The following is a 16791-nucleotide window of genomic DNA, read 5'->3' on the forward strand; positions in this document are numbered from 1 at the left end:
AATCACCATGACATCAACATTTATATCAAGTGCCTTGTGCTGGAGCTGCTTATATAACTGAGATTATATTAGGTGTGATGAACAGATGTGTAGTCGAGAGGGGTTGTGCTGTGTTGGGGAAGGTGGAGTTGGCAGCGAGGCTTGTAGCTAAAGCTGCTTCAGTTGTAATCCTTGTTTTCAGTGCTTTGTAACTTTGTACTGAAGCATTTAAATGAAATATTCCATTCTTGTTTTATCTCTGGCTTAAGAGCTTTGGATTTCAGGAACTATTAGGACAAGATTTTTTTAAATACCTAATTGTGCCCAGTGTGTTCCTCCTTGGGTTGCCTGTGCAGAGTTATTTTGGATATGAGAATGAAAGTTTCAACTGACCAGTGTTACTGGTGTGGGTTCCAGTAGCATATTTGTGTCAGTTACGGGAAAGAAAAACCCAGAACTGAGTCCCCTAGCATGCACGAGAAGCATCTTGAGAGAGTATAGTAAGTACCACACATCAGAGAAATCAGTCTGGTATTTCCCTGGCAGTGTTATCCTCCATTAGTAGGAAGAGAAAGGGAAGTGTCACAGTTCCAGACCAAGTAAACTAAAACGTGAGTTTTTGTAATTGTGAAGTAAAGCCCCTCTGGCAAAATTTCTTGGTTAGAAGGATGATAGTTAATAAATACCAACATAAAAAGTCTTTATGTGGTATCTTCTAAAAAATGACATGAGCAATTCATAAGTAGTTCAGGGACTAGAACAAGTGATGAATATTTCACTAAATGTACTGTTGAAGATACTGGTTACAAATATACTGTATCTTTTTTTTATCCTTTAAGCAAAATATGCTTTAAGGCATATTTCTTCTGAAGAGCCATGGCAGGAATAGGATATAAAGCCCAGATGCTACTCTGTAGAAGTGTACTTTTAATATTACCTATTTTTATGACATTTTGAAGGTCAGCTGTCTAGGGAACATGATAGGATTATGCAAAATGTTGAGAGGTCTGAGAAAGCTCTGCTGTCTTTTCTGGAGCGCTCTGGTTTCATCTCCCTTCTTACCAAGGCAGCTGTGAGATACATAAAACCTGTGTTCACACAGACTTCACACAGAGGAAAGAAGCTGCATGTTTTCTTTTGCAAAAAGAAAAAAGTTTGTGTCTAGATAATGAAAATTTGGTACTATTCTACTACCCCCCTGTATTTATATATTAATATCTGCTTGCAAAGCGCTGGCTCTCTTGAGTAGCCTGAATTGCTTCTGCTACTCACCGTGGCTGAAGAGTTGCTGCATTTTTAGATTAAGCAACTGTTAATCAAGGTTGTTCTCATCCCAGACAGATTTTTGTCCTTCCTCTCAATATCTTGCATATTGAAAGGAGGCAGTTATGTCATAAATTACAACTTTTCCCATAACCTTACACTGAAATAGAATTTGGTCTTAAGGCAAAGTCATTGCTTCTTGGAATTCAATTTCTCAACTATAATTATTTTCATTAATTTCTCTGTCACTGTCAATAGCTTTTTCTTCTCTACAAAGACATCAGAGGCTCCCTCTCGTGGCTGCATTAATTTCATTTTGATTTTGATTTTTTTTAACTGACAAAAGCAGAGCATCTCCTAATATTAAAAGCCCAAACCAAAAGAAAAAGTAGTAGTAGTAGTAGTAATAATAATAATAATAGCTGTTGTACAGAAGCAGCAATGTAGATTCTTAATGAAGAGGGAAAAGGGAATTTCTTGCAGGCAAAGCTAAAGCATATTTGCAGCACAATATGAGCTTTAACACATTTGTACACCAGGTGCTCAGATGGGAACAGGATTCATATTTCTATTGAGTGAAAATTAGACCCATTATCTCACTTAGAGTGGGAAACTGCTTAGATTTTTGACTTTTTTTTAATAGAATCATAATGCACAGAGGTTTTTTTCAAATAATGATGGGGTCTGTTGCACTCAAAAATGCATCACTCAATTTCCATTAGTAATTCATTTTGTGTTTATTTTTCTCCTAGGCCTTTCAAGCATATTTAAAATAATTCAGCAGTTGGTTTGTGCTGTTTGTTAGGAATCCATCTGGTAAATAGTGTGGCTGCTTTAGTTGAAGCTAAAGCATTTCGTCTCATGGGCAAAGAGTGCACTGGCTGTTGCCGCAGCTCAGCTGCCACACGCTACCTGTGCGAAGGGGATGGGGCACACACCAGCTCCAGGCAGCCTCTGCCAGTCCTAGAAGTGGCACTGACCCTCCTAGCTGCCAAAGCAAGGACTGGTTTTAAATAGTGCCCTTCCCATTTGTACACTGGGAGTTTGTGCTGTCCAGTTCATTCATTTCCTGTAGGTCATGAGTAAGCTGCGCTCCCTCCTCGTGTTCTGCCTCTCCCCTTTCACTCTAAAAGCTGCCCACAAACATAGCAGCCATAATACACAGTTAAAACCCTTTAAATGGCCCAATGGGTTATAAAACTGACAAATTTTCCATAAAAGAATCTACAACAGAAAAACACAACCAAAGTGCAGAGAAGCTTGTGGGTTATAACTGGATTTTTATACAGTCGTGATTCCCGTGAGGATTTCGCAGTTTTGCTGGAGTTTGTAACAGTAGATGAGACAGCTTAAAACACTTCAGAACTTTTCTCCCCAAAGAGAAAATGCATCACACAATGTCATTACCAAAAATAATATAACTCTTTATTGCCATTATAAATCACACAAAAGCAATTTCCTCCCTCATTTGGGTACGCTGGGTTTCAAAAGTAAATTGTAACCATGTGGGCTTTTGGCACCAGATTAAGTTTACCTGATTACTGATTAAATGAATTGTAAAAAAAAAAAAAAAAAAAAAAAAAAAAGAAAGCTGAACTCATCCCAGTTTGGGGTATCTGTTCTTGTATTTTTTCCATACCATGTAGAACAGCTGATAACGCTGAGAGAGCATCCCTTGCCTCCTGAGAGAAAGATGAGATGTTTCAGCCAGGATTGCATATGGAAGCTTTGAGAAGTAGCAGTTTCCTCCATTTTGTCATGGCATACAGTTTTTTTTACCTCAGTCTTCACTCAGTTTCCAGTTAGACTTGTGTATGTGGTGTACTGTATGTAAAATTGTATCTATGACATAAGAAATATACTGGGTTTTAAAATGCACAAAGACATATATCTATACAATTTCTCCATTAAGATAGTGGAAAATATAAACAATACAGAGTTATCATTCCCATAGCCATGCCTAGTTTCAGCAGGTTGCTGATCAGGCACAAGATGCTGCATTTTATGAGAGCAGAAGGTCTGAATACTTGGATGACAGGCCTGCTTTGTGAGTGGGAGAGAACTTTAGGTGAAGCTATGTGTGATATCTCAGTGAAGGAACTTGCAACTACCTGTGGAGGTCACTCCTGCCTGATGTGTGATGATTGAGGTCTTTGGTGAGCAGCATGTGGGCTACCCAGTGGCTTGAGTCAGAAACCAGGAGTAGAGAGACTTCTTTTCATCCAGGAGCAAGTATTTCTTGACAATAAGCCAGGTCAGATCAATGCAAGTCTCTCTGTTTATAGGTACAGCAACATATTCACAGAAAATTATTGACATTTGAAAAATGTGGCTTTTTCCAGGAACAAATAGTTAAAAGATTAACATTTTCAGTCCAAGGTTAGGGCAGACTATGTCTGAGACCGCCAAGTGTGGCAAGATGCTTTCTTGTTTGTGGATTTTATTGCCAAAGCTCAAAGACCTAATGGAGAACAATCCTCAAAGGAGAAAGCAGCTTGGTGTGGCAAGAATAAATTAATTAAATGGAGTTTTGAGGTGGGATTTAAAAGACAACTGGACTTGAAAGGGGAAAAATGGGGAAATAGGAAGGTGTCATAAAAAGATAAATTCAAACTTGAGAAAAAACAAAGCAGCCACAACAGTATTTTGGGGAGAATGTGGAAGAAAATTAGGACACAGAAAAAATGGAGAATAGAGACATATGCTGAGGAAGGACAGGCTGAGAGGTTTGATTTTCAGAAAGAAAAGAAAGGAAAACAGTGAAGAGAACTGGGGCTGTGTTGTCACTGACCAGGGCCACAGGGCCTCAGCAGAGCTGGGGGCTGGTGATGGGGTCCAGGAACAGCCCCAGAAGCAGCCAGGGGATGAACCCAGTCAGAGCAGCAGAATGTGCTGATGGGTCCAACGTTGGTCCAAGGCTCACCCAGAAGATGGGACTGGAGACAGGCACAGCTGCAGCATAGCCCAGGCAAGGTCTGGGAGCCCAAGGCTGAGCTACCTGGAGCTCCTGGCCGTGGGCAGAGCGTGTGACTGGGGGTTCCAGGTGGACTAGTCAGTGCCCTCAGGGAGAGACATTACTGAGAATAATGGCAGAGACCTTACTGGGAATAACAGATGTGGGATTTAAGGCAGTGCTAGAAAGGCAGTTTTGGCACCAGACAATGGATCAATTTATGCTGGGCAACTCCCATCAATCAGAATGGGAAGGAAGAAAGGAAAATAATAGAGATATTTGGAAGTTGGCACCCAGCAGAGCCACAGAAGAAAGCTAAGTAAGGATAGAAGAGATATGGAAACAAAGGGGCATTATTGTCCTTAGGAGGACAGTAAGACGGGTAATGATGAAGAGAAAAGGGTCAACATAAGGTGGTGGTCAGGGAACTGATGCGGGGACCATATCAATATTCTTTTTCCATCAGCATTATCAACAATCAAGTTTAGAGTTTTATTGTGAAACAGGTTTTGAGTTATTGGAGGCAAAAAATACCCATGTATTTTATGTGTTGCAAAGACAAGTAGTCTTGCCTAATCCAGCAAGGCCTCCAAGAATTTTGCAAGAACTGAGTGGTGAGGCACTGGCACAGGTTGCCCAGAGAAGCAGTGGATGCTCCATCCCTGGAAGTGTTCAAGGCCTGGTTGGAGGGGGCTCTAAACAACCTGCTCTCGTGGAAGGGTGTTCCACCACTACAGGGGCTGGAACTAGATTGTTTTTTAAGTTCCTTCCAACCCAAACCATTTTATGACTCTATAATTTCTGACCTTCCTAAAGCTGTTATCTCTGGTTTTAAACAACGTTCAAGATGGTGTCAGATCATGTTAAAAAAAAAAATCTTTCAAGGTGGTCAGAAACTGAAAGTGGGAGTATATTTAGGCATGTTCAGCTCACTTTCAGCCGTTATGTTGTATGACACACTGGACTAGGCACTGACTGACTGGGGTTTGGCTTTCTGCCCACCACTGTCCCATTAGCCCTTGCTGCTTATGACCTCTATTTGTCTCAGTGCCCCTCATAGATGCTGGTAATCTATAAGTCTGTCTTCATTACAAGGTAATCTGCAGCCTGGTTATAGGAATTTAAAAAATCATATGTAATCATTAGATTAGGACTGGCATGCTGTAGTCACAACAGCTGCTGGAAGGCCATGCCTGCTTAATAAACTGCTCAACTAATTCAGTTATTTGAAGTATGGTTGTAGAAAGAGTAAATGTAAAGTGTAGATATAATAATTAGGGAGAACAAGATTGTCTAAATAACTTGCAACTGCTCTTTCAAGTCAGGAAGTTGGATGTGCTGCTCCTATCAGGGGAACTAAATTCCTCAAATGCTGGAAGGCGGGCTCAGAAAGCTGTGCAAGGAAAAAAATGGCTGAGCCAAATGTTTTGTAAAAACAAAGTAAGATTTGAAGAGAGAGGCCCTGAATTAAATCAGGCAACCTATTATGTGTGTGGCTGGAGTCTGATGTAAGGAAGGAGCCAGACTCCTGCATTTATTTAAGTCTGCTTACTATATAATTCAGGGTACTGAGGTGAACTAAGGATGAAGCATTAGCTTCAGCATAGAATTTTTATTCTGATCACTGGAGCCTAAAGTTATTAAAAGAACAAACACAATTATGATATCCTAGGGGACTGGCACACATATAAATCTGGATATGCTGCCTGTTTCTCACAAAGCATATGTATGGATCCATGTGCTGCCTGCTCTTTATTCTAACTAGGTTTGCTGCAGCTGTTGCTCTGAAATGAACCATCTAACACTCTGGGGAAAGAGAGACTGGAGAAATCCTCTAATGAATACCTATTAAGAAAAATAAGTTCCAAATAAATTGCTTGTATGTATGGTTAAAACCCCTGTCCCTTGAATAAGAGTAAAGAACTATCACTTACTAGCTCTAGACTTTTCCTAGTTCACAGATAATCAACTTACAGTACCATAACAATTTAATAACAGCTTATTCTTCTTCTGTTTCTTCAAAATTATGAGAACCTATTTTCATGAAAAGTAGGGATGTTAATGCTTTCTGAAGAACAAAAGCCCATAATCTTTACATTTAACTAGCATATGTGATTTTCAGATTGGCTTTTATGAAAATATTTTAAGCATCAGGTAGCTCAGCAACACCTATTATCTGTGCACAAGAATACCCTAACTCAATCTTTCAACTGACTAATAATGATATGTATACATTATATAAATTGTACAAGACTTGATCTGACAGTCTCAACTTCAGTGTTGTCAACGCCGAGTACATTATGGAGTATGTAGTTTTTAAAGGTGTCTTCAGAAAAAAAAAAAATCAGGGTTTTCTGATCCAGGTTTTTCTTCCTTTGAGAAGGCTCTCAGTGTCTTACAGGCCTCCAAAGTTGTCCTGTGAGGCACTGCCCATCTCTGTTGCCTGTGACTGGGGGTCACTTTCCTCTCTTCTCTCTTGTCCCTCTCCAGTTCCACATTTTAGCCTCCTAGGAACGCTATTGGGCTGTTTCTTGTGTTCCCATCTCCTCCTCTCTGACCTGCTATTGGTATCACCATCCAAACAGCTGTCAGTTGCCTTCCAGGCTAACAAGTTTTTGTGTGTCCCTTCATCCCAGTTCTGTACCTTTGCCAAGTCTCTCCTGCTGTTCCTGCTCCAGTTTCTTTGGTTTCTCTTCCATCCTCAGCTTCCTCCTCTTCTGCCTAAGTTCACTGCCACAGAACTGAAACAGAGCAACTTCCAGTATTCCCTAGGACACTATCTGTAATATTCACAGATTAAAGGGAAAAAAAAGAAAGAAAACCACAGGATCTGACAATCAGGGACTTGGTTCTCTCACTTCAAATATTTGAGATTTTAGAGTTGCTTTAAGGTAGAGAGATTAAAAATATTGGAGGTACGATATAAAATAAAACATGGCTTTATTAAAAGAACGGTTGTGTCAGAATAATCTGTTAATCTCCTGAGAAAATAGCTGGTTTCCCATGGATGAAAAATATAGCAGATATTGTCCACCTTGACTTTTGTAAACTGCCACTAGGGAAAATATTTGTGAGGATTTGGGTTCATGGAAGAATTGGAGAATATATAGAAAACTGACTAGAGGGTAAAGAGATTGCATTGAAAGGAGAAATACTGGACCAGAGGGGACTTTGTACACCAATGTTTTTTTGGTGATGCCACAAAAATTGAGTGTGCCAGTGGAATTTGTCATTGACATTTTTCTGTAATTTTTTTTAGGGGGTTAAACATGGTGACTGTGGAGTTGCACAGCATTTTAATTATAAATGTTTCCATCTTGCTCACTGGCTCTTCTGTGACTTTGCTCTGAGTTGCTTGTTCTAATGCTGTGAGCAGCCTCCCATCACCTTCTATCAGCTGGGAATTCCTTGGAAGGACTTTATGAGGAAAGTGGGCACACCAGGATTAAGTGTAACACAGTTATGAATCGAAAAGGAAGAAAAATGTGTCTGCATTATCTTAAACTCACACTGATTTTTCCAGTCTTCTCAGTATGGACAGAATAACTCACAGGACAGAGCACTTTAAATGAGTAATTTAAGTTAAAAGTGTTTGGATGTGATGACAATACTTCATTTTTAGTGCCCAGCCAGACTCCTGCTGCCTTTCTATACAATTTTGGGGTTTATCACATACTTGGAAAAAAGCATGATTATGTTCCAGTTTTCTTCAGAAAATGCATTCTCATGAAGAGAAACAGAGTAAAAGCTATGTTTTATGCTAACAGTACTAGCAGAGCACAGAAAGTATACAGGAACTTTTCAATAGAGAAGAAAATCAGTTCTCCTTGGGTCCAGATTAGGACCAAAATCAATAAGGGTATTATTTTTTTCCCCAGTGGATATTATCTGCTTGCTTTCTAAAAGCTTTACTTAGAATAAAATAGAAATGCTTTGCAGGGTGATCTGAAGCAAATGTTGGAGGTGCGATGCCAGTTCTCATGTGGGAAATACCTGGTGAACCCATAAAGCCACCTCGTCTTCCTTTACATCTCCTAGACCTGTAGGTAAATAATATCCCAACTGTGCAAGGCTAAGCAAACAAGTATCAGCAAGTAAAACATACAGAGGAAAAGATGAATAAAAAATGGATGGCTGTGATGAGGTCCATTTAAGAGCAAAGGCCATGGTTTCATGGGTAGGTGCATATAGGGAAAAATCACAGTAGGGCATAAGAGCTGTCAGAGTGCCCAGAAGCATCAGAGGACTGTGATAAGGAATCGGTGCAAAAGCTGGAAACAGTGGGTGTCAGCTCTCCTGTTTTAGTATGTACCAGCGTTTTAAATCCCCTGTCTCTCAGTCTTCTCTAGTGTGCACTTCATTTAAAAGTTTAATATTACAATATTCACACATTAATCCTGATTGTCCCCATATCCAGTTCTGCCTGGTCTTGGGAAAGTATAAAATCGATTTATACAGCACAGCTGAAAAGGAAAAAAATTGTTGGATTACCATAGTGTGGCGTACAATAAAAATATAGTGTTATCTAGGGAAGCCTGTAGCTGATGAGAGCATAAATATCAACCCCCTCAACTCATACCCCTGAGTATTTGATTCCTGCATCTTACAGAAACAAGGATCTCTGCTGAACAGTGTGACATTTCATCACTTTGGATTTGCTGTGATGAATAATATCATATGCTATTGGTTTAGAAGAAGTATTACTATAGTAACTAGCTCATAATTCATTTTTTATGGGGTTTTTTGCTATATTTCCTCAGGGTTCCCTGTCTAGACTAAGATTGTTTAAACTAACTCATGGTAATTAATTTTTTCCAGAGTGCTAAGAATATGGGACAGATAAACAACAATACTTAGATACTGCTTTTTGAAAAATACAGCAAGCCCATAACATACTTGAAATTATGGGAATATTGTTTTATTTGTCACAGTTTTATTAGTAGTTTTCTATGCTGTTATTAATCCAGTTTAGTGACCTAAGGCTGGATTCCCACATTGACAGTACTGCAACTCTAATGAAATCCTTAGACACCCAATATATAAAATGTTCCATCTGAGGATGAAAACAGAAATGGTGTTGGTTGGTTTAAATCCAAGTAATGAGCTCACTTATTCATTTAAATCAGTAAAAAGAAAATCTTGGCATAAGTGATGTATTAATATTTTATAGTCTGGATTTGTACATATTTAATTCATTATGATGATGCTTATGGGTCACCAGTCCACAAGCACACATTGGCAAATATCATCTTTATTACAGTGCCTTATCAGCAAAATGAATAGGAGGATGTGTTAGGTATTTGCCCATTTGCTGAAGTATCTAGAGAGCTTTTACTGCATTTTTGTTTTTATTATGGTAAAAGGTGAGGTTTGATTATTTTTTAAAACTGGATTGTTTCAAAATTAGTCATCCTTGTCAAACCATGTTTAGAATTTTTTTTATAGATAGAAATTAGAATAAGTAAATGAAATAAAAACTAGAATAAATAAAATAGATAGAAATTAGAATTAATGGATATTCAAGTTTCTAATAAGAAATGTGGAACTACCATTTCCAAGAACCACCATTTTAAAGTAGTTTAAATTACCTTTGGGATAATAAATATGCACACAGATAAGCTTATTTAAGCACATTTTGTATTTTAAATTAACTTAGAAACATGAAATATTATTGGAAATTGAAGAAGTCATTTATTCTCACATGCTTCTTTTTCACAGAATAGGAAAAAAACCTCTCTGGTTTTATACTTTTTTTAATTTCTGGTGGAGTTTGCAGCTTGAATAGAACTAGTCATTAAACTGAACTAACTGAATAAATGGAGATTCGGAAAATATTCACCCTGTATTTGCAGAAAGCTGACCAAACTTTGTCTTCAGGTTTTTAATTATTTCTGCCTAATACTTGATTTGAGCTCACCTCAGTCTAGGCCTCAGAGTGTCAGTTTAATCATTTTCAACAGCTTTGTTGGAAAAATAAATAGCCAGTTTAAAAGTTTAGGAGCTGGGAAGAGGTTCTGGGATTTATTGTGTGGTAAATTGGCTTTTATTCACCCTGAATCATATCCCAGGATAGCCATGGTAACTTTCTGTAACAAAAACACAGAAGACGTGAGCTCCGTCAGCAGAACCAACAGCAAATTTGCTTTCTGCCTTTTGTTTTTCATTTAAGTAATGGCAAGTTCAGAGGATCACAGAGCAGCATATGACATTTTATAAGAGTTCATAAATTATGCAGTCAGACTTGTTGGATTACAAAAGCCTGGGAGTAACAAGTGCTTCTTGCATTATAAATGAAATGGCTTATTTACAAAGATGACATAGCTATATTAATTGTGAGAAGTTGCGATTAAAGGGATAAGTCTGTGCTGTTTAAGATGTTAATTAGAAGAAACTCTTTCCAGAAGAAACAAATGCATCTTTTTAGTTTGCTGTGGGTTTACTGAAGTGCTTTGCTGATTGTATTCTGAACTGCCTTCCTTTTCCTGCAGTTTTAAATGGTTTTCCTCGTGTATTAGCCTAATGTCAAGGCAGTAAAAGAATCCTACATCAAGGTTCACATTGAAAATTCAAACTGGTGATGGTTTCCATGGGCAGGAAATTCAGCTTGTTCCCTGCTGTATGACACTGGTCAGGCACCAGCTGGGGTGTGCTGTCAGCTGTGAGTGTGGAATGGTAATTGGAGTAACTAATTGGAGGCGTGACCCCTGAAATAAAGATGCTGTTATTACATCTGCAGTCATCTATGCAGGGCCCAGGAACCTGCCCTGCTGATGCTGCAGCTTGCGCTCCTTTCTCCCTGGTGGTGTTCCCAGGCAGAAGCAGTTCCTGGGTGGTTCCTAGGAGACCCATTTTGTCCTCTGAGGACACTTTATCCTGCTTACAGCTCCTCACATTCCATCGCCTGTCCCTGCTCTGGAGGGAGCAGCAATTCTTGGGCTTTCTAGGGAGATGTCAGTTTGTTGTAGCACAAAAATGCCCAGGGACTTGTCATACCTGAGTAGGGATTTTAAGGTTGAGCTGATGGTCGCCCTTAAGAGCATCTCTGAGTGACTGCCCCCTTCCAAGGGCCCATTGAGAAGAGGAGAAAGGGAGGTGGTGAGCAAGATTTGGGATCATGGTGGTCTTTGAGGAGAGTGCAAGGGCAGGTGGGGGGTTGGCTGACAGTGGGTTGTGGTGAAGGAGGATGGAGAACACAGGTGGGAGGCCAGGGCTGTGGGAGAAGATGAAAGATCAGAAAAATGAGGAATTGCAAATGAGTCAACCTTTCAGCCATATGAATGACCAATTGCTTCTCTTGGAATCTGCTGCCCTTCATGCAGGGCTTGCATGTTCATTTTTTACTGCAGATGGGTCAGTTTGGTGCTCATGAGCTGCATTACACACTGATTTTCTTTTTCCTGCTATGATGCTCTTGTGTTATAAGAAGGATAAAGTAGCTTAATGGTGTTCTTGATTTGATAGATCAGCTTGTGACTTCAGCAAAATACTGCCTTTGGGGGTATTTTTTGCTGTTCTGTTTCTCCTACAAAGTAATTTGAGCTTCTCCGTTTCTTCCAGTGGCTTGTTAGGCTGCCCTGGGTAAGGCTTAGCCAAGTGAGGAGGGATATGCAGCCGTGCTGGGAGTGTGTTCTGCAAGGATAGCAAGGGAGGCTGTGATTCAAATCCTAAACAGGTTAAGGCTTTACAAAGCTGCTGAAGTCTCAGGGAAGCTTAAGCACTACTGGCCCTTCAGGGATTAAGGAGAGTTTAGATTTTAGCAGGCATTTCACTAATGAAATCATAGCTTTATAATTAAATTTCACTTCCAAGTCTAGATGCTAATCGAAGCACATCCTTCCTTTTCTTGTTCCTGGGGTACATGGATAGTTTGATTAACATCAGCAGCAGCAAGGAAGCATAAACAGCCAGAGGCACACAGTGCTGTGCCTGCATGGCTTTCACAGAAGCGGGGCAGAAACTCCTGAAGGGATGAAAAAGACTTTTCCTTTGTACAAGACAAGCAAGCCCTTGGCATGTTTGCACTTGTGGCCCTTCTGTTTTAGTCCCAGAATGGCTTTTTACTGAGAGCTGGCCTAAGATAACCTGCTCCTGCAGTGTTTACAGACTCCTCCTAAAATGTGCATGCAGGCAGTCTGGTCCTGCCACAGTCTCTGCCTCTCCCTGCTTCTGGCTGAGACAGATTTAGTGAACCCAAATGCAGGTGTTGATGTACAAGAAGCTCATTCTCCATCCTACTGAAGACAAACACTGAAAATACACTCTATCTTGAATATTATTGCACATTATATGCCACTTTTCATTCACTGGGTGTATGTAACAAAATGAAATGAGAGTGATGCCTCTGTTTAAGAATGAGTGCAGCCAGTTCTGAGCTCACATGCATCATCAGTGTGTCAGTGAAATGTTTTATAGCAGCTTTAGAGGCAAAGAAGTCCATCAAATCTAGATTAGAAATCACCTTGCCAGCACCATGAATTTACAAGGAGCTCTAAGATATGGGGGTGAGAGAAGAGGGAAACAAGGAAAAGAAATCATGAAACTGAGAAAAAGAAACAGACAAAAGAAGATTTGTGGGATGAACTGAGGAGTTCTTCCTCCTGCTCTTTTTTAGGCATGTCTGAAGATCAGTTGTGGCTGTTATGATTTCTTGTCATCACACATATGTAATGGTCCCCTGGATTCCAACATTTCAGGCTTTTCATTGGGGATGAGATGAATCATTTTATGTTTGAGAATGCACAATACAGAATTCTAGGACCAGTCTAATCAAGTTATTTACAATGGTTCATTTTATACCCCAAGGAGGGCATTGCTAATTTTTCAATCTTCTCATTAATTTTACATTATTTTGCCTGACTGACAATACCAGAAATATAGGTAAAGTAAGCGCCCATATAATCTGCTTGAGGGTGATCCAAATCAAGAACATTGCTTTTTTCTGGTTGGTCCAACAGTAGAAATGTGGTAAATTGGTAAATACCAAACCCAAAATATATTCTATATCAACTGCATGCTTTGCTGGTGATGATGACCTTATGTGCTCATTAACCTTGCCAAGAAGATATTATTGTCCATGATATTTTACACAATATCCCTAAAAGGTGCTTTGATACAGAAAGTCTGCAACTTGGACCAAATATTACCCTATTTTGATTACTGAAATAATCACTTCCAGCAGTAATTGTGTAGTCTTTACTTTAGGGATTTAAAGCCATGCAATAGCATCCCATAAAGTTGCTGCCAATGATGTAGTATTGATTATGATGGCTGCTGGCTTTACTAAATTTTTACTATATAGGCAACATGAAAGTTTACTACTCTATTTAACAAGTGTGTTGTATAATGTTTACTAGTAGGAAGTGATGATGATTTCCCCTTCCCTCCTTTTAACCGTGAGAAAAAGTCCAGTAAGCTTCTTTTCCCCAAAGACTCATTGAAGGGTTTGTCAAGAAACAGAATCCATTGTAGTTCTAAGTTAGTTTCTAACTTATTTGATATACCTTTTTCCTGAAGGATAACAGCTTTTTATTATAGCCAAAAGATTGACTTTCTCTTCCAAAGACTTATATGGTAGCTCTGGCTGAGAAAATTTTTGGCTTTTTTCATCAGATTCTAAAGAGATTGGAGCATAAGATGTCTATAGCATCTTATCTATGATGTAGGATTACTCCTACCATTAGAAAGTTACTGTGTCATAACTTGGAGTAGCTGCTCTTAAATGCATAGTTTTGAAAAAGAAAAGAAAACAAAGATTGTGGGGAAAAAAAATTACCAGGCTGTATCTCATTGAAGACATATATTCAAAAATTTTTGATAGGCTTAACTAGATGAGATTATATGGAAAGGATTATTATGTAAAGGTCTAATTCTGCTGTTATTAAGAAGAGCTGGAATATGGCAATTCTCAGGGATGTTTGAGCATTATTGTACTTGAATATTCTACCAAAAAGTTCAAACTTAAATTGGAAATGGACTTAACTGTCAGCTAAATAAGCTGTTGAAACTTCACCACAGCTCTTGTGCAAGAAAGGAGCAGCCCTGGTGAAAATCAGAGCAGTTCCTGGCTTCTCTGGTTGGCGGAAATTGCCCCTTTGGAACACCTGCAGTGCCTATTGTGCACTGGAGATCCTCAGCACAGGGGCAGCCTCCCCACACCTTCCTCATATGTGTCCTTCCTCCTTCCCAACCCCAGCACAGCCCTGGCTTCTCTGCTTTGTGCCTGGACCATCTACACTTTCATAAAGAAGCTTGACATACAGGTGCCTTCCACTGTTTCCAGCAGGACTTCGATTTGGGCTGTCTACTGTTGCTATCTATGGAGCTAAGATGGGGTTAGGGATTTGTTTGCTTTGCCTTCATGGCTTTACCATGAGGTGTTACTGTATTGTGTGTGCCATCTGCCTAACTGGCTCTTCCCTGAGACTTTTTCCTTCTTCCTTGCTCCAGGAACAGGCCAGGAAGTGATGATCCTGTGCTGAGTCCATGTGTCATCTCTTATGCAGTAGCTGAATAACAGCTGGCTACTGGCTCTGTAGAAACCAGAGGGTGCATAAATCAGTTTTTCCATTTGTGTTCCAGTTTCCACTTGGGAATTCCCCTTGGGGATAGATTTGTCTGCTCGCTAACAGCACTTGAGAAAAAGAACCTGAGAGACCAACACACTGCAAAAGGATCCCTAGGAGGAATGGAAATCTTTGCTTGTGAAGGGTCGCCAGAAAAGTGGCAGTAGAGTCACAGAATTAGCCTGCACCAGGGAAAGAAACATTCTTGCCTTCCATGTCTGGTTTTGTGCTGACAGACACAAAATCTCTAACTTTGCATATTTGACTTAATGAAAACAGACATGAGCTTGGCTCATTTTTTTTACCAGGCAAATTATGTGTGACCTCAGCACCTTTCCTTTTTCTAAGTTGTTGCAGAGGCAAAGTAGTAGGCAGCAGTGTACTTTTCCCTGCTGCAGCTAGTGAGAAAGGACACATATCTCAAGGTGGGTTACAGTATTCCTCGCCTGACTGCAAATTCCAAGATTACCGAAGTAACAAAATTGATCTAAATGTCATGTTATCCCTTGGTTTAAGGAGAAATAATTAAGATCTTCGCTGACATTATTAAAGGATGTGGGCTTGCTGTCTGAAGCATAAGAAGCTTCTTTTTAATCTCCAGTAAAAATGGACAGCCTTTCTCTGCTAATAAGTATTGCCTACAGTGTGTAATCCCATGATCATAATGACTGTGCTACTCCTTGTTCATCCCATTGGCAAATGACAGAGAGTCTGGCGCGATTTGCACGATTTGCACTGGAGGACTTGAGCTGTGGCAGATGAGCAGGCGTGGGTGGAATTCAGAGATGTGTTTGACTTGGTCACTGCACTGACCCTTCAGTTCCCAGGATGAGCTGCACTGGATGGAGGAGTGAAGCTGCACAGCAGCAGCTGCTCTGCTGCTCTTGTGCTGTTTCAGTCAGAGGATGGGATACTGGGCAAGTGGAGAGGGAGGTCCAGGGGTGTCGGAGCACTGCAGAGAGGCATAGCCTGGCTGTTGGTCATGGAATTCAGGCTGGGCTCTGTCCATCACATCACCTCCTGGGAACTGTAGCCTGGTTGGGGAGTTCAGCACAGGACCTGGAAATCAGGCATGTGCAATCCACCCTGGTGACCCCACAGTGTGTCCTGCCTCTGCTCACAGGAACAGGTAATGGGACATGGGACCAAGTGGCTTGGTGTGGGCCTCCTGCTTCTCCACTAGCAGCTGTCAGCCAGGGGACTGAGCAGAGACATTCAGTGCTCAAATGCAAGAGCCCTTCATCACCTTCAGTGCTCTCCATTTGGCTGCCACAGCATCATAATGAGCCCTTGGCAGAGGGAATGATTTAGCCTCGGGAAATGGAGATTATTTCAAAAAGTCCTTTACTGTAATATCTTCCTTCTCTCTGACTGCACTGTGGAGGCATCTCATTCTTATCATGCAGGAAGTAGCTGAGGCTCTCTGATACTATTCTTTTAAAATCAAAACATTAAAACTATCATGCAATGATTTTCACATTTTCCAGGCATCCCTCCCGCCAGCATTAATTGCCCCCCCTGCTGTTCCTGTTCCAAAGCTATTTGCTCTTTCTGTATGCAGCCCTTGTTCACTGCTGCACTAAACCTTTGCTGCTTTGCAGTAAAAAAAGCTTCCACTTATGCAAATGGCATTGAAATTAGTTTGATAAAGTGATAAACAGTCACATTTATTGATTGCAACTGTTGGGGTTTGGTTTGTTATTTTACAGTTAATTTTGTAGAGGTAAAGGACTTCACAAATTCCCTTCTGGTGTCAATGAAGTAATACAGCACTCCCATAACAGTGTTTGGAAAACGTGGTAGGGCCACCACGCCAAAGTGATAAGGGGGTCACATTCATCCAACATCACAGTGTCCCTTTCCCCTGTGGCAGATCTCCCTCCCATCTTGAAATCTCCCTGTACTTAGCAGTTCTCCTATTTCAATTACTGTGTCTTTGGATAGCAGTTAAGTTTCATGCCCCTTTATTTCCTCTTCCTCTCTGCTTCTGACACATTATTATTCTTACCAGTGGCTGCACGAGACCTCCAAAAC

At 40.2% G+C, this 16791-nt stretch overlaps 1 protein-coding gene across 3 annotated transcripts in view; it reads left to right on the forward strand.

The window, feature by feature from the left end:
• SUSD4 (sushi domain containing 4) overlaps positions 1-16791 on the forward strand; it is a 71421-nt gene that overhangs the window by 24321 nt on the left and 30309 nt on the right. The gene's annotated exons all lie outside the window — the stretch shown is intronic.

This window comes from Vidua chalybeata, chromosome 3, assembly GCF_026979565.1.
Source record: "Vidua chalybeata isolate OUT-0048 chromosome 3, bVidCha1 merged haplotype, whole genome shotgun sequence".
Classification (NCBI taxonomy): Eukaryota; Metazoa; Chordata; class Aves; order Passeriformes; family Viduidae; genus Vidua; species Vidua chalybeata.